We start from the raw sequence: 18,427 nt of genomic DNA, 5'->3' as shown, positions 1-18,427 counted from the left end.
ATGCATTGGGGCTAACTTTTTGCTTGAGTGTGAGGCAGTGTGCTCCCTTTTTTCTTTTTGTCCAGTGACTGCTCCCTTGAGCTAACGAGCTGACGAGCTCTGGAGAGGCACCTGTGCGCTAGTGAGTGGTACATAAACCTGAGAAGACTTTTGGCGGCATTTCAAGCAACCCCACAGAGTTGGCTGCTCTCTGCTGATGACGGGCTAAACCTAGAAACACGTGTCCAGAGATACACAGCACTTGCTGCACCTACTTAGGTGAAAGACTTTTGATTACTTTTTCAGCACAAAACGAAGTGACTGCATTTACCATGATGCATTGGGGCTAACTTTTTGCTTGAGTGTGAGGCAGTGTGCTCCCTTTTTTCTTTTTGTCCAGTGACTGCTCCCTTGAGCTAACGAGCTGACGAGCTCTGGAGAGGCACCTGTGCGCCAGTGAGTGGTACATAAACCTGAGAAGACTTTTGGCGGCATTTCAAGCAACCCCACAGAGTTGGCTGCTCTCTGCTGATGACGGGCTAAACCTAGAAACACGTGTCCAGAGATACACAGCACTTGCTGCACCTACTTAGGTGAAAGACTTTTGATTACTTTTTCAGCACAAAACGAAGTGACTGCATTTACCATGATGCATTGGGGCTAACTTTTTGCTTGAGTGTGAGGCAGTGTGCTCCCTTTTTTCTTTTTGTCCAGTGACTGCTCCCTTGAGCTAACGAGCTGACGAGCTCTGGAGAGGCACCTGTGCGCCAGTGAGTGGTACATAAACCTGAGAAGACTTTTGGCAGCATTTCAAGCAACCCCACAGAGTTGGCTGCTCTCTGCTGATGACGGGCTAAACCTAGAAACACGTGTCCAGAGATACACAGCACTTGCTGCACCTACTTAGGTGAAAGACTTTTGATTACTTTTTCAGCACAAAACGAAGTGACTGCATTTACCATGATGCATTGGGGCTAACTTTTTGCTTGAGTGTGAGGCAGTGTGCTCCCTTTTTTCTTTTTGTCCAGTGACTGCTCCCTTGAGCTAACGAGCTGACGAGCTCTGGAGAGGCACCTGTGCGCCAGTGAGTGGTACATAAACCTGAGAAGACTTTTGGCGGCATTTCAAGCAACCCCACAGAGTTGGCTGCTCTCTGCTGATGACGGGCTAAACCTAGAAACACGTGTCCAGAGATACACAGCACTTGCTGCACCTACTTAGGTGAAAGACTTTTGATTACTTTTTCAGCACAAAACGAAGTGACTGCATTTACCATGATGCATTGGGGCTAACTTTTTGCTTGAGTGTGAGGCAGTGTGCTCCCTTTTTTCTTTTTGTCCAGTGACTGCTCCCTTGAGCTAACGAGCTGACGAGCTCTGGAGAGGCACCTGTGCGCCAGTGAGTGGTACATAAACCTGAGAAGACTTTTGGCGGCATTTCAAGCAACCCCACAGAGTTGGCTGCTCTCTGCTGATGACGGGCTAAACCTAGAAACACGTGTCCAGAGATACACAGCACTTGCTGCACCTACTTAGGTGAAAGACTTTTGATTACTTTTTCAGCACAAAACGAAGTGACTGCATTTACCATGATGCATTGGGGCTAACTTTTTGCTTGAGTGTGAGGCAGTGTGCTCCCTTTTTTCTTTTTGTACTGCAAATTTCACTTAATCTGCATTTTCTGTTGCAATGTCTCTATATCTGTAGAAGTATTTCATAAAGACACACATTTTCAAGCGGTGGACTCCTTCCTGGAAAGTAAGTGTCCAGAATATTTGTTTTCACACTGTTTGTATTTTCCTGGTCAAACTCTGTGAGGTACTGAATTTCAGGAAAATATTACAACACTCTACTTTGCATGTTTGCAAGGCCTGGACTTACCCAAAAAACTCCTGTTCACTTTGAGTATATACTAGATGAGCTTAGTTGGTAACAGTACCCATATGAAGAACATGTTCTATGTGATAGCATCTTAAAATTAAAGCTGTACAATTTTTTGGTTAGAGACTTTACAGTAGAAATCTATTCCCACATCTCCTTCATCTCCGTCTTTTCTGATTTTGTCATGTAGGATGTCACATAATGAGCAACCACTATGGGGTTGTCTGCCACAAATTGAATATTCATATTGGCATTTCACATTTTCAGAATTACAGGATTCTAATCATTAATATATTTGGAGACCTCTTTTCTTCTGAGGTTGTATGTTATTTTTTTGTAATTTTCACTTAAGTGTATGTCCCACTGCAGATAAAAATACAAAAAAACTGTTCACTCTGCCTATAGAAATTACAGCACTTGGAAATCCAAAACAGCACTTTCTGTAACATTTTCCTCTAGCCCTGTATTCTTGGTGACAGTACTTCCCATATCTATGTGTTTGAAAGAAAGCACAGAATGTGCTGTTTCAGACAGTTTTCATCACTATTTCTTGCTATGGCACATGTCACATACTGTGTTGTGAAAGAGAGTGCAGAGTCATCACTGTTTTTTCAAAATTTGGTGCATCTTTTATCCATAACAGCATATGAATATGAGGAATACTTCTTGCTTGGTGCTCTTTATGCCAAAAATGATCAGTGAGTTCTCCAAGGGGAGGATCTGTTGTGTTGTAGATGAAGAATAGCATGGCTTAAAATTTGTGGCTAAAATATCTACAAACATTAGCATGATCCAAAGAGCAAAGTTCTGCTGGTGTTTTCAAATTGATGTCCTTAACATATGAATTTGTTTCTCATAACAAGTCAAGTAAGCATTTCCACGCTTACTCTGCACAACTATCGCAAACTAAGTAGGTGTACCTAAATTTTGCAATATACATTTCAATTCATCATGACAACAGTACCAATACTCAGTGGCCCCACGTTGGCATGCCATCAAATTTATTAAATTGAATTCCAGTCTGACTTTTCATCCTTTCCATGAATTTTCTCAACAAATTCTTTTTCAGAGAGGTTTTGTAGATTAACTCCTGTTTTTGTAACAGATGCAATATATATGGAATAAATTGACAAAAATGAGGGTCCTCTGAATATAATCTGGTAGACCTGTATGTAACTACTGGTATTAGCATGCAGCAGTCATCAGACCGCCCGCCTACTCCAGTTGAAAAAAGTTATGGAAAACAGCAAGCCTTTAAACCTTTCTCCCACACACTCATTAGAGCTCCTTTTTCTTGTTTCATTTGAAACAGGTCAATAGTGTTGCCAATATCTTCCCTTCAATAGAGTGGATGAATACAATAGTGTTCATAAAATTCTCTTGATTTAGTTCTATCCAGTTCGTCAACTTGTTGGTAACATTTTATCCTCCATACAACGTCCATGTCCAACAACATCTACATCTTTGTAATAGACATTATTTTCTTTCCGGTATGATGTAGCCTTTTTTTACTTTAATAGTATTCCTTAGGTCTTGCCAGATTTTTTGTTTTGTTTTTGCTAGGCACACCATTTACTAGAATGATAAGTGGGTTATCTATATTTCTCTCTACACCCACAGTTTCCATATTCCATTTAAAATCCAAATGTAAGTGGACAATTCTGCCTTCAAGATCTTTCTGCAGCTCTGTCGGTGGGAGTTTGCTAGTCTTTGGCTCCATTTGAACTATTGATTGTAAAAGGTGTATAGATTGTATGAGTATTGATTCATAAATATTTAAATCTCAAAGTTCTTCTGGAACTGAAACCAATTCTAACTTGTTATGTATTGCTCTGGCAGGTTTTTTTGTTATCCTCTAACTTAGCATAGCAATGCTTACATATAATTTGCTGAGGAGACAAATCAAACCGTTCCTCCACAAATATATACAACGGAAATCCCTACCTCTTATCTCTGTTCTTTTGTTCAGTTTTGGAGAACAAAACAACATTTTGTGCTTGGCTTTTATGTGAGTGTGTGCACTACAAACAGTTTCTCAGAAGAAAGCTGTATTAAACTTTTAAATCTCTTGTGTACAGTTATCAAAACTAATGTCTGTGTTCTGTTCCTCTGCATCTACACATACCAACTCATTTTCCCTAGATTCCTCTTCAGGATCAAAGAAACATAAGCAAACATCATCACATACTTTTTCTACCTCTAATAGTGTACCATACAAAATAACTTTGTTCATCTATCCTGAACAAAAGGCAGGACTTTTTACAAAGTACAGTCTCATAACTAAACATTGTATTTCAAAGTGATGAACATTCAACATTCTGAAGTGATGAAAGGTTCATGTGCACACTCTTTTGGATAGACACACCAGTGAATATCCTTGCAAATTAGTATCTTTCCTCCCTTTGCATGGACCTAATCCTTGCAAAGTTGCCCTTTTGCATGGAAAGCCACATATGAAATTTCTTAATACATCAATTGATTCATGATGTACACTGCAAGTACTACAACAGTTCCAAGTATACACAGGGGCATATCTATCCCTTCCTTGTACACCTTCAATTATCTCGTCCTCTACATTTCTGAAACCATCTCCTCTTTTGTAATAGGTGTACCATCTTTCACCTCAGAACATCAACTTGTTGTTTCAACTGCATGCACCCGGGTGTCCTTTTGGAAGTAGCTTTCTTCATTAAAGATAGGCTCAGTACTAGATGTATGCTTCTATTCTCCTCTGAAAATTTTACAAAAAGTATTTCTATGTACAAGACAAAATTGTTTTATCCAATGTTGTCATTCTGTTCAGTATCAAAATAAATACTTTCCACTTCAGGGCAAATACTTTATAAACAACGGTCTCTGCTTCCCTTCTCCTTTTATACTGTCTCATAGTTAGTACCAAATTCTGTATTAACCTACCACCAAACATTCTGACCTGCCTTCTTGTTTATTAGTTTGATGTAATTTATTCCATCTCTTTTATTAGCTGATTTTAAACCTTACTTTTTCTTGCATATTTTTACACACTTTGAATTTTTCCACATACTATTTTAAGAAACATCTTAATTTTCTCACCAGTCGCTCTCTCCTTTTTAATCACATTCTCTGCATTATGTCCCTTTGCAGTCTGAGTTTTAAGGAGATATTATTTTTTCTCCTGTTTCTTTATTGTTTCTGTCTTTTTCAGCATTGTAAATCTTTCTGTCTAAATACAAGTACATGGATGAAAGGCAAAAAAATCAATACATATAGCGTATACTGTTAAATTAGATACTTTAAGCAATTCAGTACTGACATAAATAGTTATGTCACTATGTAACAGCTACTTTAAGTGTGTTTGTTTGCATGTATAAATGAGTGTATCAGTGTTGGCATTGGTGTTTGCCTGGGTGAGTCAGTGTCTACATCAGTGTGTGTATGGGTGTCTCAGTGGCTGTATTAGTGTTTTGCTGGTTGTGCCAGTGTCTGCTTCCGTGTGCTCCTGCAACCGTAAGTACCTGTATTATTGTTTGCCTGAGTATGTGAGTGCCTTTATCAGTGTATGGCTGTGTCAGAGCCTGCATCAGAGTGTGCCTATGTGTCAGTGGTTGTTTTAATGTTTGTCCAACCTGTATTAGTGCCTGCATTAGTGTTTGGCTGGGTGTGTCACTAGCTTTATTAGTGTTTTGCTGGGTATGTCAGTAGCTGTTCAGTGTGTGCCTGGGTGTATCATTGCTTCTATCAGTGTGTACCTGGGTGGTTCAGTGGTTTCATTAGCATTTGGCTAGGTATGTCAGTGACTTAATTAGTGTGTACCTGAGTGTGTCAATAGCTGTATCAGTGTGTGCCTGGGTATGTCCGTGCCTGCATCGGAGTGTGCCTGTATGTCTGTCGCTGTATTAGTGTTTGGCTGAGTATGTCATTGTCTGCATCAGTGTGTGTATAGGTGTGTCAGTGGGTGCATTCGAGTTTAGCTGGGTGTTTCTGTGTACTTCAGAGTATGCCTGGGTGTGTCAGTAGCTGTATAAGTGTGTGCCTGGGTGTCTCAGTGCCTGTATCGGTGTGTGCCTGGGTGTCTCACTGGCTGCATTAGTGTTTGGCTGGGTATGTCAGTGACTGTATTATTGTGTGCCTGGGTGTGTCAATGGCTGTATCATTATGTGCCAGGGTGTGTCAGTGCCTGTATTAGAGTATGCCTGTTTGTCAGTGGCTGTATTAGTGTTTGGCTGAGTATGTCAGTGTCTGCATCAGTGTGTGCCTAGATGTGTCAGTGGGTACATTAGTGTTTAGCTTAGTGTGTCAGTGTCTGCTTCAGTGTAAGCCTGGGTGTGTCAGTAGCTGTATAAGTGTGTGCCCGGGTGTCTCAGTGCCTGTATCAGTGAGTGCCTGGGTGTCTCACAGGATGCATTAGTGTTTGACTGGGTGTGTCAGTATCTACATTGGAATGTGTCTGGGTGTGTCAGTGCCTGCATTTGTGCCAATGACTATGTTAGTGGATGTGTAAGTGAGTAAACGAGTGTGTGAATAGTTTTCTTAATGTCTTTTCCAGTGTGCCAGTTACTGTCTAGCTATAGCACCTTTAGGTTCATAAATGCCTTTATGGGACTATGGGACTGATTTACATACTGGAGGAAGGGTTATACGATCATAACGGTGACAGATATCTTGTCTGCTGAAATCTATATCCCATAGGAGGGAATAATGGGATTTAGATTTCAGAGAACGGATATACATCAATGTTGTCACAGAGTAACCCATCTGCCAATATCTCAATCAAGTCCTAAAACTGGGTGTATAAGAGCAGCTGTTATGCAGTGTGTTATACACACTGTAAGTCTGTCACTTCATTTATAGATACATTTATGATTTTCTGTATGGATAAGTGACAAAGTGTATCAGTACTTTAGCACATCTCTAAGTGTCTGAATGAGTGCCTCAGTGCCTTTGTCACAGAATTTGAAAGTTACTATGTAAGTGTATGATTATCTGTCCTCGTAACTCTATGGGTCACTAAATAGGAATGTAAATGGCTCTATGGATTGCCTACTGGCTGTGTTACTGAGGTTTGGGGTATGTAATTTTGTGATAAATTAGCTCTACTTGTTTTGGGTGCATACATGCTGTCCAGAAACAAGAGTAAATGTGTAAATTCCTCTGTCATCATTTGTCTACAAGTATAAGGGGCTCTATGGTTGTGAAAATATTTATATCAGTAGCTAAATTAGTCAGTGCGTAGGTTTATACCTGGATGTATGGTTCTCTATTTCTGTCTGTAACAGACTTCTTTCAGGATTCAGAAATGGCTATATATCTGGGTGAGTGACTCACACAATATCGGTATGGTGGTGTCAAACAGTATTTTAATACAGTGTGTCAGTTACTCTCTGGCTATAGTAGTATGCTGATCATACTCACTTCTGTAAAACTGAAACTTGGTGTATAAAAACCTGCTTGAGTTTTTCACTCAGTACAAAATATGTACTAATCACTTATTTACTATAATTAAACATCTACTTCCAAAAAAACGAATTTGTAGCAGCTTGACAAAATATATTTTGTTACTATTCCTCCTTTCCTGATCACTGTATTTTTGCTTATTATCATGTAACATCTTTTTTATATTCCCTTTTACTCTTGTAAACTTTGCACTTGTATAGCGCACTACTCACCCGTTAGGGTCTCAAGGCGCTGTACTCATACCGCTATGGAACCCCTCCTGGCTTCTCCCTGTGAGGTGCCCACTTCTGGGCACCCCCAGGAATCCAAGCGCTGTTGGGGCCGTTGTGGAGATTAAGCAAGCTATTGCCCAGAGTTGCAGAGTGGGACTCATTAATTAGATTAGGCACCGAGGTAAGAATTATCTGGTCCAAGGGAATTGAGCCCAAGACCTGCCGAAGCGGGACTTGAACCCTGGTCTTGAGCCAGATCTCTGCTTCAGGGTCTGCCACTCTAACCAGTGTGCCACACTTCTCTCTTGTGTATAGCATAGACATTTTCATTAACCTTATATTCACACATGCCTTTTCAAATACATTTTCTTTTTTAAAGTACACCGTATTTCACATACCTGTTAAATGTGTTTGTTGGTCTGTAATTATTTTGTAAGTAACACTTAGAATTTTTTTCTCACTGAAAATGTGAACTTATACAAACAAATGGTTTACTACTCTCATACAGACGAACCATTGATGGCAACTTTTCCAACGTTGCTTTCCATAGTGACCAAGTTTGAAACATTCTCTGCTAGCACTAGGTCAAAAGTTCAGAACACTTTCTGACAGGACTATCCTAGCTTTAAAATCAACTGGAGCAGGCGTGGTTGAGTTTTAGAAAAATGAACATATACCAAACACCTTTACCTTTTTGTTATTTCTTCAAAGGCAATCACACGTGTACTTATTTTTATCTCAGTATTACAACCTAGTTTTAGCCACCAGCCAGCTTACACCATCCAATCAAAAATATTTAAACTTTTAGGTGATATTCTCCATTTTAACTGGCTTTCATTTTAAATCTGTCTTATTCAGCTGCAGCCTTCTCCTGTCTTCTACTTCAGCTTCCTTCCAAAATCCTCAAAGTATGGATTGTGTGTCCTAGTTCTATGTTGTGGGCCGGAGAGGGGGCTAGACCGGTTTACCTAATACGGATATTACTTGGGTTGGCCAGAGAGGGTTAACATGGCATCAATTGCTGCCTTTGGTTGAAAGCATTTTAGATTACCAACATCCAGATCTAATGATTGTACACTGTGGTGGCAATGACCTAGGCATAATTACTGAGGTAGGACTAGAAAGATACCTTTGGTAAATTGAAGGCACATTTACCACACACTGCCTTGGTGTTCTCTAACATTTTCCAAAAGCAGAAGCAGAAGCAGAAGTGGTCAACTGAATTCTGTCCACAGAACTGACAAATCCAGGAAACATGTGTATAAAACTGCTTCTGCGTTCCTCAGAGACCACAACATGGGCTTTATATACTTCAACAATTTACGCTTTGTTAACAACGGTATATTTAAAAATGATGGAGTCCATTTGACAGTGAAAGGCAACAGGGTGTGCCTCTAGAACTTGAAAGATTGAATCCTGTTTTATGCATAGTTATCTCTAAACATCATGAGCACAAATCAATCAATCACTATACTTGAAAAGTGCAGCTTGTCACCCGCTAGGGTTTCAGGGCACTGGGGGAGGCAGTAAGTGAGTAGTAATTGATGAACAGATGGGATCAGACGAAGAGCCAGGTTCTGAGGTCTTGAGGTGTTTTCAGAGCCAATCCTTTTACCAAAGACAGATTTGTTTATTTTTCAGTTTCTATTTTTTTTAATTCCTGTGGATCTGTGGATCCATCGGGGATTCATGAGCTGAAAGCACCCATCGAATACACACTAGCAACACAAATGGTTGTGTCAGTGGTTTTATCAGTGTGTAAGTGGGTATGGCAGAGGATGTGTGGCTATGCCAGTGGGTGTGCAAGCATCAGTGTGGGTCTGTGAGTGGGCATGGGAGTATCTGTGTGAGTCTATGAGTGGGTGTGTGACTGTCTGTGTAGATCTGTGAGTGGGTGTGTAAGTGTTTGAGTGGGTCTGTGAGTGGGCATGTCAGTTTCGGAATGGATCTGTAAGTGGTGTTGGGAGGGTCTGTGTAGGTTTGTGAATGGGTGTGTGAGTATCTGAGTGGGTCTGTGAGTGGATCTGAGAGAGTCTGTATAGGACTGTCAGAGGGTGTGTGACTATATGGGTCTGTGAGTGGGTGTGTGAGTGTCTCTGTGGGTCTGTGAGTGGGTCTGTGAATAACTGATTTGGTCTGTGAGTGGGTGTGAGAGTGCCTGAGAGGGTGCATGAGTGTGTGTGAGATCATCTGTGTGGGACTGTGAGTGGGTATGAGAGTTGCTGTGATTGGGTGTGAGAGTGTATGAGTGGGTCTGTGAGTGGCTGTCAAAGTTTCTATGTGGGCCTCTGTGTAGGTGTGAGAGTGTCTGTGTGCATCTCTGAGTGGGTCTGTGAGTCTCTCTATGGGTCTGTGAGTGGGTTTGTGAGTATCTCTGGGGGTCTATGAGTAGATGTGAGAGTGTTTGTGTGGGACTGTGAGTGAGTCTGAGTGGGTCTTTGAGTAGGTCTGTGAGTGGGTGTGAGAGTGTCTGTGTGGGTCTTTGTGTGTGACATTGTCTAAGCAGGCGTGTGTGGGGTGAGGTGTGAGTGGCTATGAGAGTGTCTATGGGGATCTGTGAGTGGGTGTGAGAATGTCTGTGTGGCTCTGTGATTGGGCATGAGGGTGCCTGAGATGTCTGTGAATGGCTGTGAGAATGTCTATACGAGTCTGCGGGTGGATGTGATAGTGTCTGTGTAGGTCTGTGAGTGGGTTTGTGTCTGTCTTTGCAGGTCTGTGAATGGGTGTGTGTTGGTGTGTGACTGTGAGTAGGTGTTTGAGTGTCTGTGTGGGTCTGTGAGGGGGTTTGAGATTGTCTGAGTGGATCTGGAAATAGGTGTGAAAGTGTTGGCGTGGGCCTGTGAGTATTTGTGAGAGTGCCTGCATGGGTCTGTGAGTGGGTATGTGACTGTCTATGTGGGTCTGTGAGTAAGTATGAGAGAGTCTGTGGGGGTCTGTGAGTGGGTCAGTGAGTGGCTGTTATAGTGTCTATGGGGGCCTCTGAGTGGGTATGAAAGTGTCTGCGTAGGTATGTGAGTGGGTCTGTGAGTCTCTCTGTGGGTCTGTGAGTAGGTTTGTCAGTGTCTATGTGAGTATGTAACTGTGAGCAGGTGTGAGCTTGTTTGTGTGGGTCTGTGAGTGGTTGTGAGTGTGTCCGAGTGGTCTGTTTGTCAGTGTGAAAGTGTCTGTGTGGGACATGACTGTGTATGACAGTGTCTAAGCAGGTGTGTGGGTGGCTGTGAGAGAGTCCATGTGGGTATATGAGTGGGTGTGAGATTGTCTCTGTGGAACTGTGAGTGGATGCAAGAGTGTCTGTGTGGGTCTGTGAGTGGGTGTGAGAGTGTCTGTGTGGCTCTGTGATTGGGTGTGAGCTTGTTTGTGTGGGTCTGTGAGTGGTTGTGAGTGTGTCCGAGTGGGTCTGTTTGTCAGTGTGAAAGTGTCTGTGTGGGTCTGTGACTGTGTATGACAGTGTCTAAGCAGGTGTGTGGGTGGCTGTGAGAGAGTCCATGTGGGTATATGAGTGGGTGTGAGATTGTCTCTGTGGAACTGTGAGTGGATGCAAGAGTGTCTGTGTGGGTCTGTGAGTGGGTGTGAGAGTGTCTGTGTGGCTCTGTGATTGGGTGTGAGAGTTTCTGAGATATCTGTGAATGGGCGTGAGAATGTCTATATGGGTTTGTGAGTTGATGCTAGAGTGTCTGTGTGGTTCTGTGACTGGTTGTGAGAGTGTCTTGGCGGGCCTGTGAGTAGGTGTGTGTCAGTGTGTGGCTGTGAGTAGGTGTTAAGGTGTTTTGACTGTCTGTGTGGGTCTGTGAGGGGGTGAGAGTATCTGAGTGGATCTAGAAGTGGGTGTGAGAGTGTTGGTGGAGGCCTGTCAGTGTGTTTCTATGAGAGAGTGCCTGCATGGGTCTGTGAGTGGGTATATGTGGGTCTGTGAGGGGGTGTGAGAGAGTCTGTGTGGGTCTGTGAGTGGGTATGAGAGTGTCTGTGTGGGCCTCTGAGTGGGTGTGAGAGTGTCTGAGTGGGTTTGTGAGTGGGTATAAGAGTTTCTTTGAGTAGGTGTGTGTGTGTGCCTGTGTGGGTGTGTGAGTGGATGTGTGAGGATGTAGATATTTTTAATTTGCAGAAGGATACGTGGATCTGTTGTGAATTTACACTTGGGGCCGTGCTGAGCGCTGTGGTAGATCCGTGGATCTCACACCCTGAAAATAAAATGCTTTTAGAATATGGCTTGCCCATCATACATACTTTTGCTACCTCTGAAACACAAATCTGGGGTCAGGGAACCTCTACCCTGACCCCTTCATATAAATTACATGTTACTTTTCAGCCCCTGGGACTGAGTCCCAATACGTAGAATGGTAGCTGCATCCTCCCTTTCAGGTTGCCATCAGCTAAACACAAAATGCCATCTGCGACATGGGATTGACTACATTTGGGTTATAGCATGTCATACAATGTGCTACAGTGACATAGAGTGGATGGGCATAGAGTGGGGTAGAGAGTCACAGAGTGGCATAGATTGTAGTACAGTGTTGTTGAGTTGCATACAGTGGAATAGAATATCAGACATTTGAGTGACAAAACACTGATTATAGCACAGTGGCAGAGGTTGGGATAAATTATAGTTGAGTGGAGTAAAGTAGAGTGAAGTACTCTGGTGTTCGGTCATGTAGAGTAGAGTAAAGCGTTGAAGAGCAGAGTGACATGTTGTAGGCTATAGTGTGGAGTGTAGTGGAGTGGCATAGAATACAGTTGAGTAACGTGTCACAAATTGGAGTACCATGTTGTACAGTAGAGTGCAGTGGGCTGTTGCACAGTATTAGAAAATGTTGTAGAATTCAGTAGAGTAGAGTGCCATACAGTCTAGTTGATTTTTGGAGAGGGCTGTAGGGTACAATAAGTAAAGTGTTTTGGAGTGTGGCACAATGGATTGGGGTTACAGTGTTATAGAGTAGAAGGGGATTGAGTGGTGTAGAATGGAGCAGCATACAGTGGAGTAGTGTAACAGAGTGGAGTACTGTTGCAGAGTAGAATGGAGTAAATTGGGGTGCAGCTGCACAGAGAGAGAGGCATAGTGTTACATAGTGGACTAGAGTATCGTAGACTGGAGTAGAGTAGAATGGTGTAAAGTAGAAAACAGTATAGCATACTGTTGTACTTTGGAATGAAGGGGTACACACAGGAATAAAGTGTTGGAGAGTGGCATACAATGTAGTAGAGTTTTGTAGAGTTGAGTTCCATGGAGTACAGTAGTATATAAAACAGTGGAGTTGCATAGAATGGATTTCTGTATAGTAGCATAGAGCGAGGTAAAGTCTCATACAGTAAAGTAAATTCGGGTAGATTGGTGAAACGTAGTGCGGAGTAAAGTACAATAGAGTGTAGTGTCATAGAGAAGAGTGCCATTAAGGGAAGTGCACCGGAATAGCATAAGTAGTAAACTGTTATTAATTAGATAGGGATCTAGTTCAGTAGAATGGACCACTCTGTTGTATAGGAAAGTGTTGTATATTGGAATACTGTGTTGTGCATTGGAGTGTACGGGCATAGAGTGGAGAATAGAATTAGACAATAGGTGAATGGTAATACAGTAGAGTAGAAAGTCTTGAAGTGCGTTGAAGTGTGGACTTTTATGGAGTAGAGTTTTATGGAGTGGAGGAGAGTGTCATCTAATGGAGTAGAGGAGCATGGCATACACTGTGGTGGTGTAGAGTGGATTTCCATAAAGTAGAGTAGCTTACAGTAGAATAGCATATAGAGGAACACTGTACAGTGAACTGTATAAGAGTGCAGTGCCATAGAGTGGAACAGCATAGAGTGGAGTGGTGTACAGTGGACTAGCGTAAAGTGAAGTATTGTACAGCGGATTAGCATAGAGTTGCACATATTGAAGTGGCCTACAGTAGAGTCTAGGAAACTGCTGTAAACTGGAATGGCATCTCATGCAGTGAAATTGAGTGCTGTGTTGTCCAGTGTTGGAAACTGTTGTAGAGTAGAGTAGAGTAGAGTAGAGTGTTTTACGGTACAGTGCACCGGCACAGAGGTGAGTGAAAATTTGGACAGTAAAGTATAGTATAGCAAGTTGTTATACCGTTCCTATAAATCAAGTTGGACTCTGTATCTGGTCAACATGATTGTCACAGTATAGGGACACAGGCCATATATACCATCAGGGAATGATGACATAGTTCCTATCTAACTCACGGTGCCCTATCTGAATTCCCAAACACACCAGGGTAGCTGGTGGGTTTTGCAACCTCAAAATGACTACTCAGACTCCAAAAGAAATTGGATAAACAGATCTATCCTTTCATTGCCACTCAGTGTACCTAAGATGAGACTCAAGAAAGATGTGAAAATGTTTTTTAAAACATTTGTTGCAACAGCCTTATTCCTTCATAAAATCATGAGCTGTGATTATTATGCAAGCAAGACATAACATGGTAACTTACATTACAAAAATGTTGAAAAAGATAAACAGTTCAATCATGGTTTTGTGATTGTGTTGGTATACTCCGTACCTACTTATACTGCTGGAAGCATAGATATGACAGAGGGTGGGAGCAGAGGTGCAGGCTCGATGCTGTGATATGGCTACAAATGTGGAGCTGTCTCCACGGACTATTAGAATGTTTAGGCATCCTGTTCTGTGTGCTCAGCCTTGGACAGAGTGTACAGACTCAACGGAATCAGGGCTTACTAGGAACAAGCAACATATACAATGATTTCTCAGTACATTATCAAAAACCAAAAGCCATGTAAAAAGTTACTGGCAGAAAGAAAATGTTGGAGGGTGGGTCATTAGTTGTGTGGCCTGCACAAGTATTGGGTCCGCACTCAACACCACTGAGAACCAAACACCCTATTGTATTGGCTCTCATAGGGTAGCATTGCAGAGTAGGCCAAGGCTTCCTCAAGGGAGGAGGTGTAGGCTAGTAATCACCATTCATGAGCACACAAGAATAACACTCAATGAATGATTGTCCAGTCTGTGCTTTTCTTTTGTTCAAGTAAAAGTTAATTTATTACACACTCTCTACTCAATACTATGGAAAAATAACTACAAGTTGATGGAATTACTTTTGGATGACATTGCGTAATCCTTCTTGTCTTTACAAAAGGGAGATATAATCCAGCAACCCACATGGCAAATCGTTTACTTGTATGCCAGAACAACGCTTGACTAACTTGGAGTGAGAGCACCTAGTACTGGAAATAAAGTACATTTGCTTTGATCACTGGTGTCTCTCAGTGTCAGTACTCAAATAAGCACGAAAAAGAAGCATGTATAGGCATGTTGGAATGATTTGTGCTGTTAAGATCACTCTCATATCACTCTTGTTAAACATTGTGTCCCTGTCATATGACCCTTCACAAATCATACCATTGGCCTCAACACTGTGACTATAAATTTTTCAAAACACATTTAGTATAACATGCTACCATTTGAACCATAGTCCCTAAAGTACATCATTACTGTAAAAAAAAAAACGAAACAAGATTACACGGAGGACATGGCGTGCCGCAGCAGCGCTGCCCGCTGAGCGTCACGTCTTTCCAGGTTAGGGAGGGGGCGGGGTGAGAGCTCCCTCATGCCAAATGTTTTGGCCGGAGCGCGTTGTTGGGGATTTCCCGAGCCGCAGGAGTGGTGAGTCGGCTCGGGGACGTCAGAGTGCCTCCTTAGGGGCACTGTGGAAACAAGCAGCCCTGGAGCTGAGGTGTTCGCGGGGGGCCATTGCACAGGCCCCCCTCTGGGGAGAAGCAGGCAGGGGCAGAGCCAACACAAGCAGAAGCTGGCTCAGTCCCAGTCACCACAAGGTTCCTTTAGGAGGCTACAGGAAGGTGAGGAGGGGGAATGGAGTGCTGGAAGGGTCTGGAAAGTCTTCAGGGGCCCAACTGGGACGGCCCTTTGTTGTAGAATACGTGGTAGGGGCTCAAGGTAGGAAGGTTTTGAACTCAGTCTGTTTTGAGGTTGCTGATCGTTCCCCTGACTCATTGTTTAATTTAAAACAGAGAGCTTGGGAGTCTAGGGGAGGAAGTTAGTACCACCGGGGGTGGGGGCCTGTCTTTCAAAAAACAGTCTGGACGGCCAGGTGGCAAAAAAATTATATCATTGTTGCCCCTAGAATTACTCCCTCCGTGAGATCCTTCTTTAAACTTAAGTCTGGGGTGGATGCTTCTTATTTATAATCTGTCCCGGAAAAGGTTTTCCAAGGCACTAAGGAGATGCAGGAACAATCGGATATGAGGTGTCGTGAATCAGGGGGCTCCTTTCAAGAATTTGAGACCCCACGATGCTCTGGTGTGCAGTCAGTCCAAAGTGGGGGGGCTCCCCTCTCCTCACGTTACTGGCAGCAAGTACCCTCTCGTCGAAGCAACACAGAGCCCTTTGAAGGGTAGTCTCCCAAGTGAGGTTCCGGTTGATCAGTCGGTTCCCCCTCGACAGGCTTCTGGCAAGGAACCTTCAGTAGAAGCGATTATACTTTCTCTCTTGAGGGATATCGGGAATGGGTTTGCCACCTCAGAAAAAAACAGGCAGAGATTAGAGAGGTCTGTGAGGCCTTGGAAAAAAAGTTGTATCTTCTGTCATTAAGAACACAGGCCCTAAAAGCTATGGTGGTGACTTTGAAAGAGGACATTGAAGGAAATAAATTTGACATTCAGGCCTTGAGAGTTTCTGGGCAGACCCTCCAGAATAAATTGGAACAATTAGAAAATAATTCAAGGAGAAATAATTTGAGGCTTCTGCATGTTCCTGAGGGGCAGAAGGAGCTGATTTGAAGTCTTTTTTTGGTATCACTTTTGAAGTCAGCACTCTCATTAGAGGAGAGTGAAGAGGAAATTGCGCGAGACATTCAAAGGATTCATAGAAACCCCTTCAGGAAAAATCCAAGCGTTAGCAAACCTCCAAAAATTTAGATTAACTTCTTAACACATGGTTTGAAGGGGAAAATGTTGTTAAAAGCACTTAAGTTGAGATCTTTAAAAACGCAGGATTTTTCATTTGAAATTAAATCAGATTTATCCAAGATTACCATCAATAGGCAGTGGGAGTTGGGACAACGGCTTGAGGAGTTTAGATTAATGGGAGCATCTGCACAACCTAAATTCCCCGCTAATCTAAAGGTTATGTTTAACAACAAAATGTATAATGTGAGAGATGGAATTACTGCGGATAAGTTGTTGGCTGTACTTAAGTCGGGGGCAGCACGATGGGAAAATAACGTCCCTGACCCTAACCCAGGAATTACGTGTGCTCTAATCGTGGACAAACCTCAGTCCACTTGTTTAAGGGGATCCTCCATGGGAGGAGCGGGAGGTGAGAGGTGGGGGGGCACAGGGTGGTGGGGAGCATGTGGGAAAAAATTTAGAAAAAGGTTTCCTCATTCACCTCAATTAAAGTGGCACCCAGGGGATAATAGCGGGTGAGAGTAGTAAATGCCCGGACCCCTTTTTTGTTCAGTCACTTTCTTGGAATGTGAATGGATTAAGAACAAAGGGTAGGAGAGACAAAATGTTATAATATTTAAAAGATTCCCCGGCTAAAATTCTTATACTACAAGAGACTCATCTAACTAGAGAGGAGGGAGTTGACCTCTTTAAAAAGCTAGCATGGGTACATTTATTCGCTTGCACGGAACATAACTTCAATACCAGGGGGTCGCCATTTTAGTTAGGCATGGGATTAAGGCAGGATTGTTAGAGGTACGATCTGACCCAGTGTCCGTATAGTTAAGCTACAAATTTTTAACAGAACATTTACTGTGGTAGGGTTTTATGGTCCAAATTGTGACGATATTGGCCCACTTTGTCACAGTTAGTCTACTTCCCGTGTCCGGTCCTAATTGCTGGGGATTTTAATGTAGTGCTAGATAATAATCTGGATAGGTCTGAGAAGTGTAGGTCATTAGAAACAGGTGGGGGTTAAGGGATGTATGGCGGTAGCGGAAGAGAGATTTAAGGGAGTTATCTTTTTATAATCAGAAATATAAGTATGCCTCTTGTATAGATTACTTTCTTATCAACTGCAGGCTTGAAGATTTGGTAGATAATATCACTTATTTACCTGCCCACCTTTCAGATCACGCAGCAGTGGTGTTAGATTTAAAGATGGCTGGATGGTTCATTGGTAGCAGATGGACGTTTGACCGCACGTTGCTGCAAGATTTGGAGGCCCTTGATCAGATGCGGATAGAGGCAGAGGTCTTTTTTAAAATCAATTTAGGTATGGCCTTGCTGGCAGTGGTATGGGACACTTTTAAAGCAGTCATGAGAGGTGAGGCTATGAATATAGCTAGTTATAACAATAGGCAGTATAGGGATACTATTTTACAGCTGGAACAGGAAATGCTTAAAGTGAGTAGGCAATTGTTGGGGGAAATTAAGCAGGACAAGGCTGAGATTTTGGAGTTTAAGTTGAAGGAGTTAAGTCTTCAGTTGGAGGAGGTGTTACAAGTTAGAGTCACTAAAAGAGTAGAGGCTAGTAAACTAGCGCACTTTGAATATGGGGAGAGTGCAGGTAATATGCTGGCTTGGGAATGTATGCAAGATTTAGTAAGGAATTATTTTAAGGAAGTAGAGTTAAATCAAGCAGGCAAGAGATCTTCGAATATGGAGGATATGGAGGTAGCTTCCCATTCTTTCTTTTCTGAACTGTATAAAGAAAAAGCTGAGGTAAGAGAGGAGGATATCGGTACTTGGTTGGCAGATGAGATACCCCCAACCATATCATAAGAAGAACAAATTGCTTTGAACAGCCCGATCTCGGCGGCAGAAATTAGGAAGGTATTGTTGGGTAGGAAAGATGGTAAGGCACCTGGGCCCGATGGCATTCCTATGTAGTTTATAAACTGAGGGCGGAGTCAATAATTCCAGTTTTGGTAGATTTGTTTGCTGGGATCTTTGAAAACAGGGCCCCTATTCCTAGTTCTTGGAATGAGGCTA

The sequence above is a fragment of the Pleurodeles waltl genome, chromosome 6 (assembly GCF_031143425.1).
Source record: "Pleurodeles waltl isolate 20211129_DDA chromosome 6, aPleWal1.hap1.20221129, whole genome shotgun sequence".
Classification (NCBI taxonomy): domain Eukaryota; kingdom Metazoa; phylum Chordata; class Amphibia; order Caudata; family Salamandridae; genus Pleurodeles; species Pleurodeles waltl.
This window is presented reverse-complemented; position numbering follows the sequence as displayed.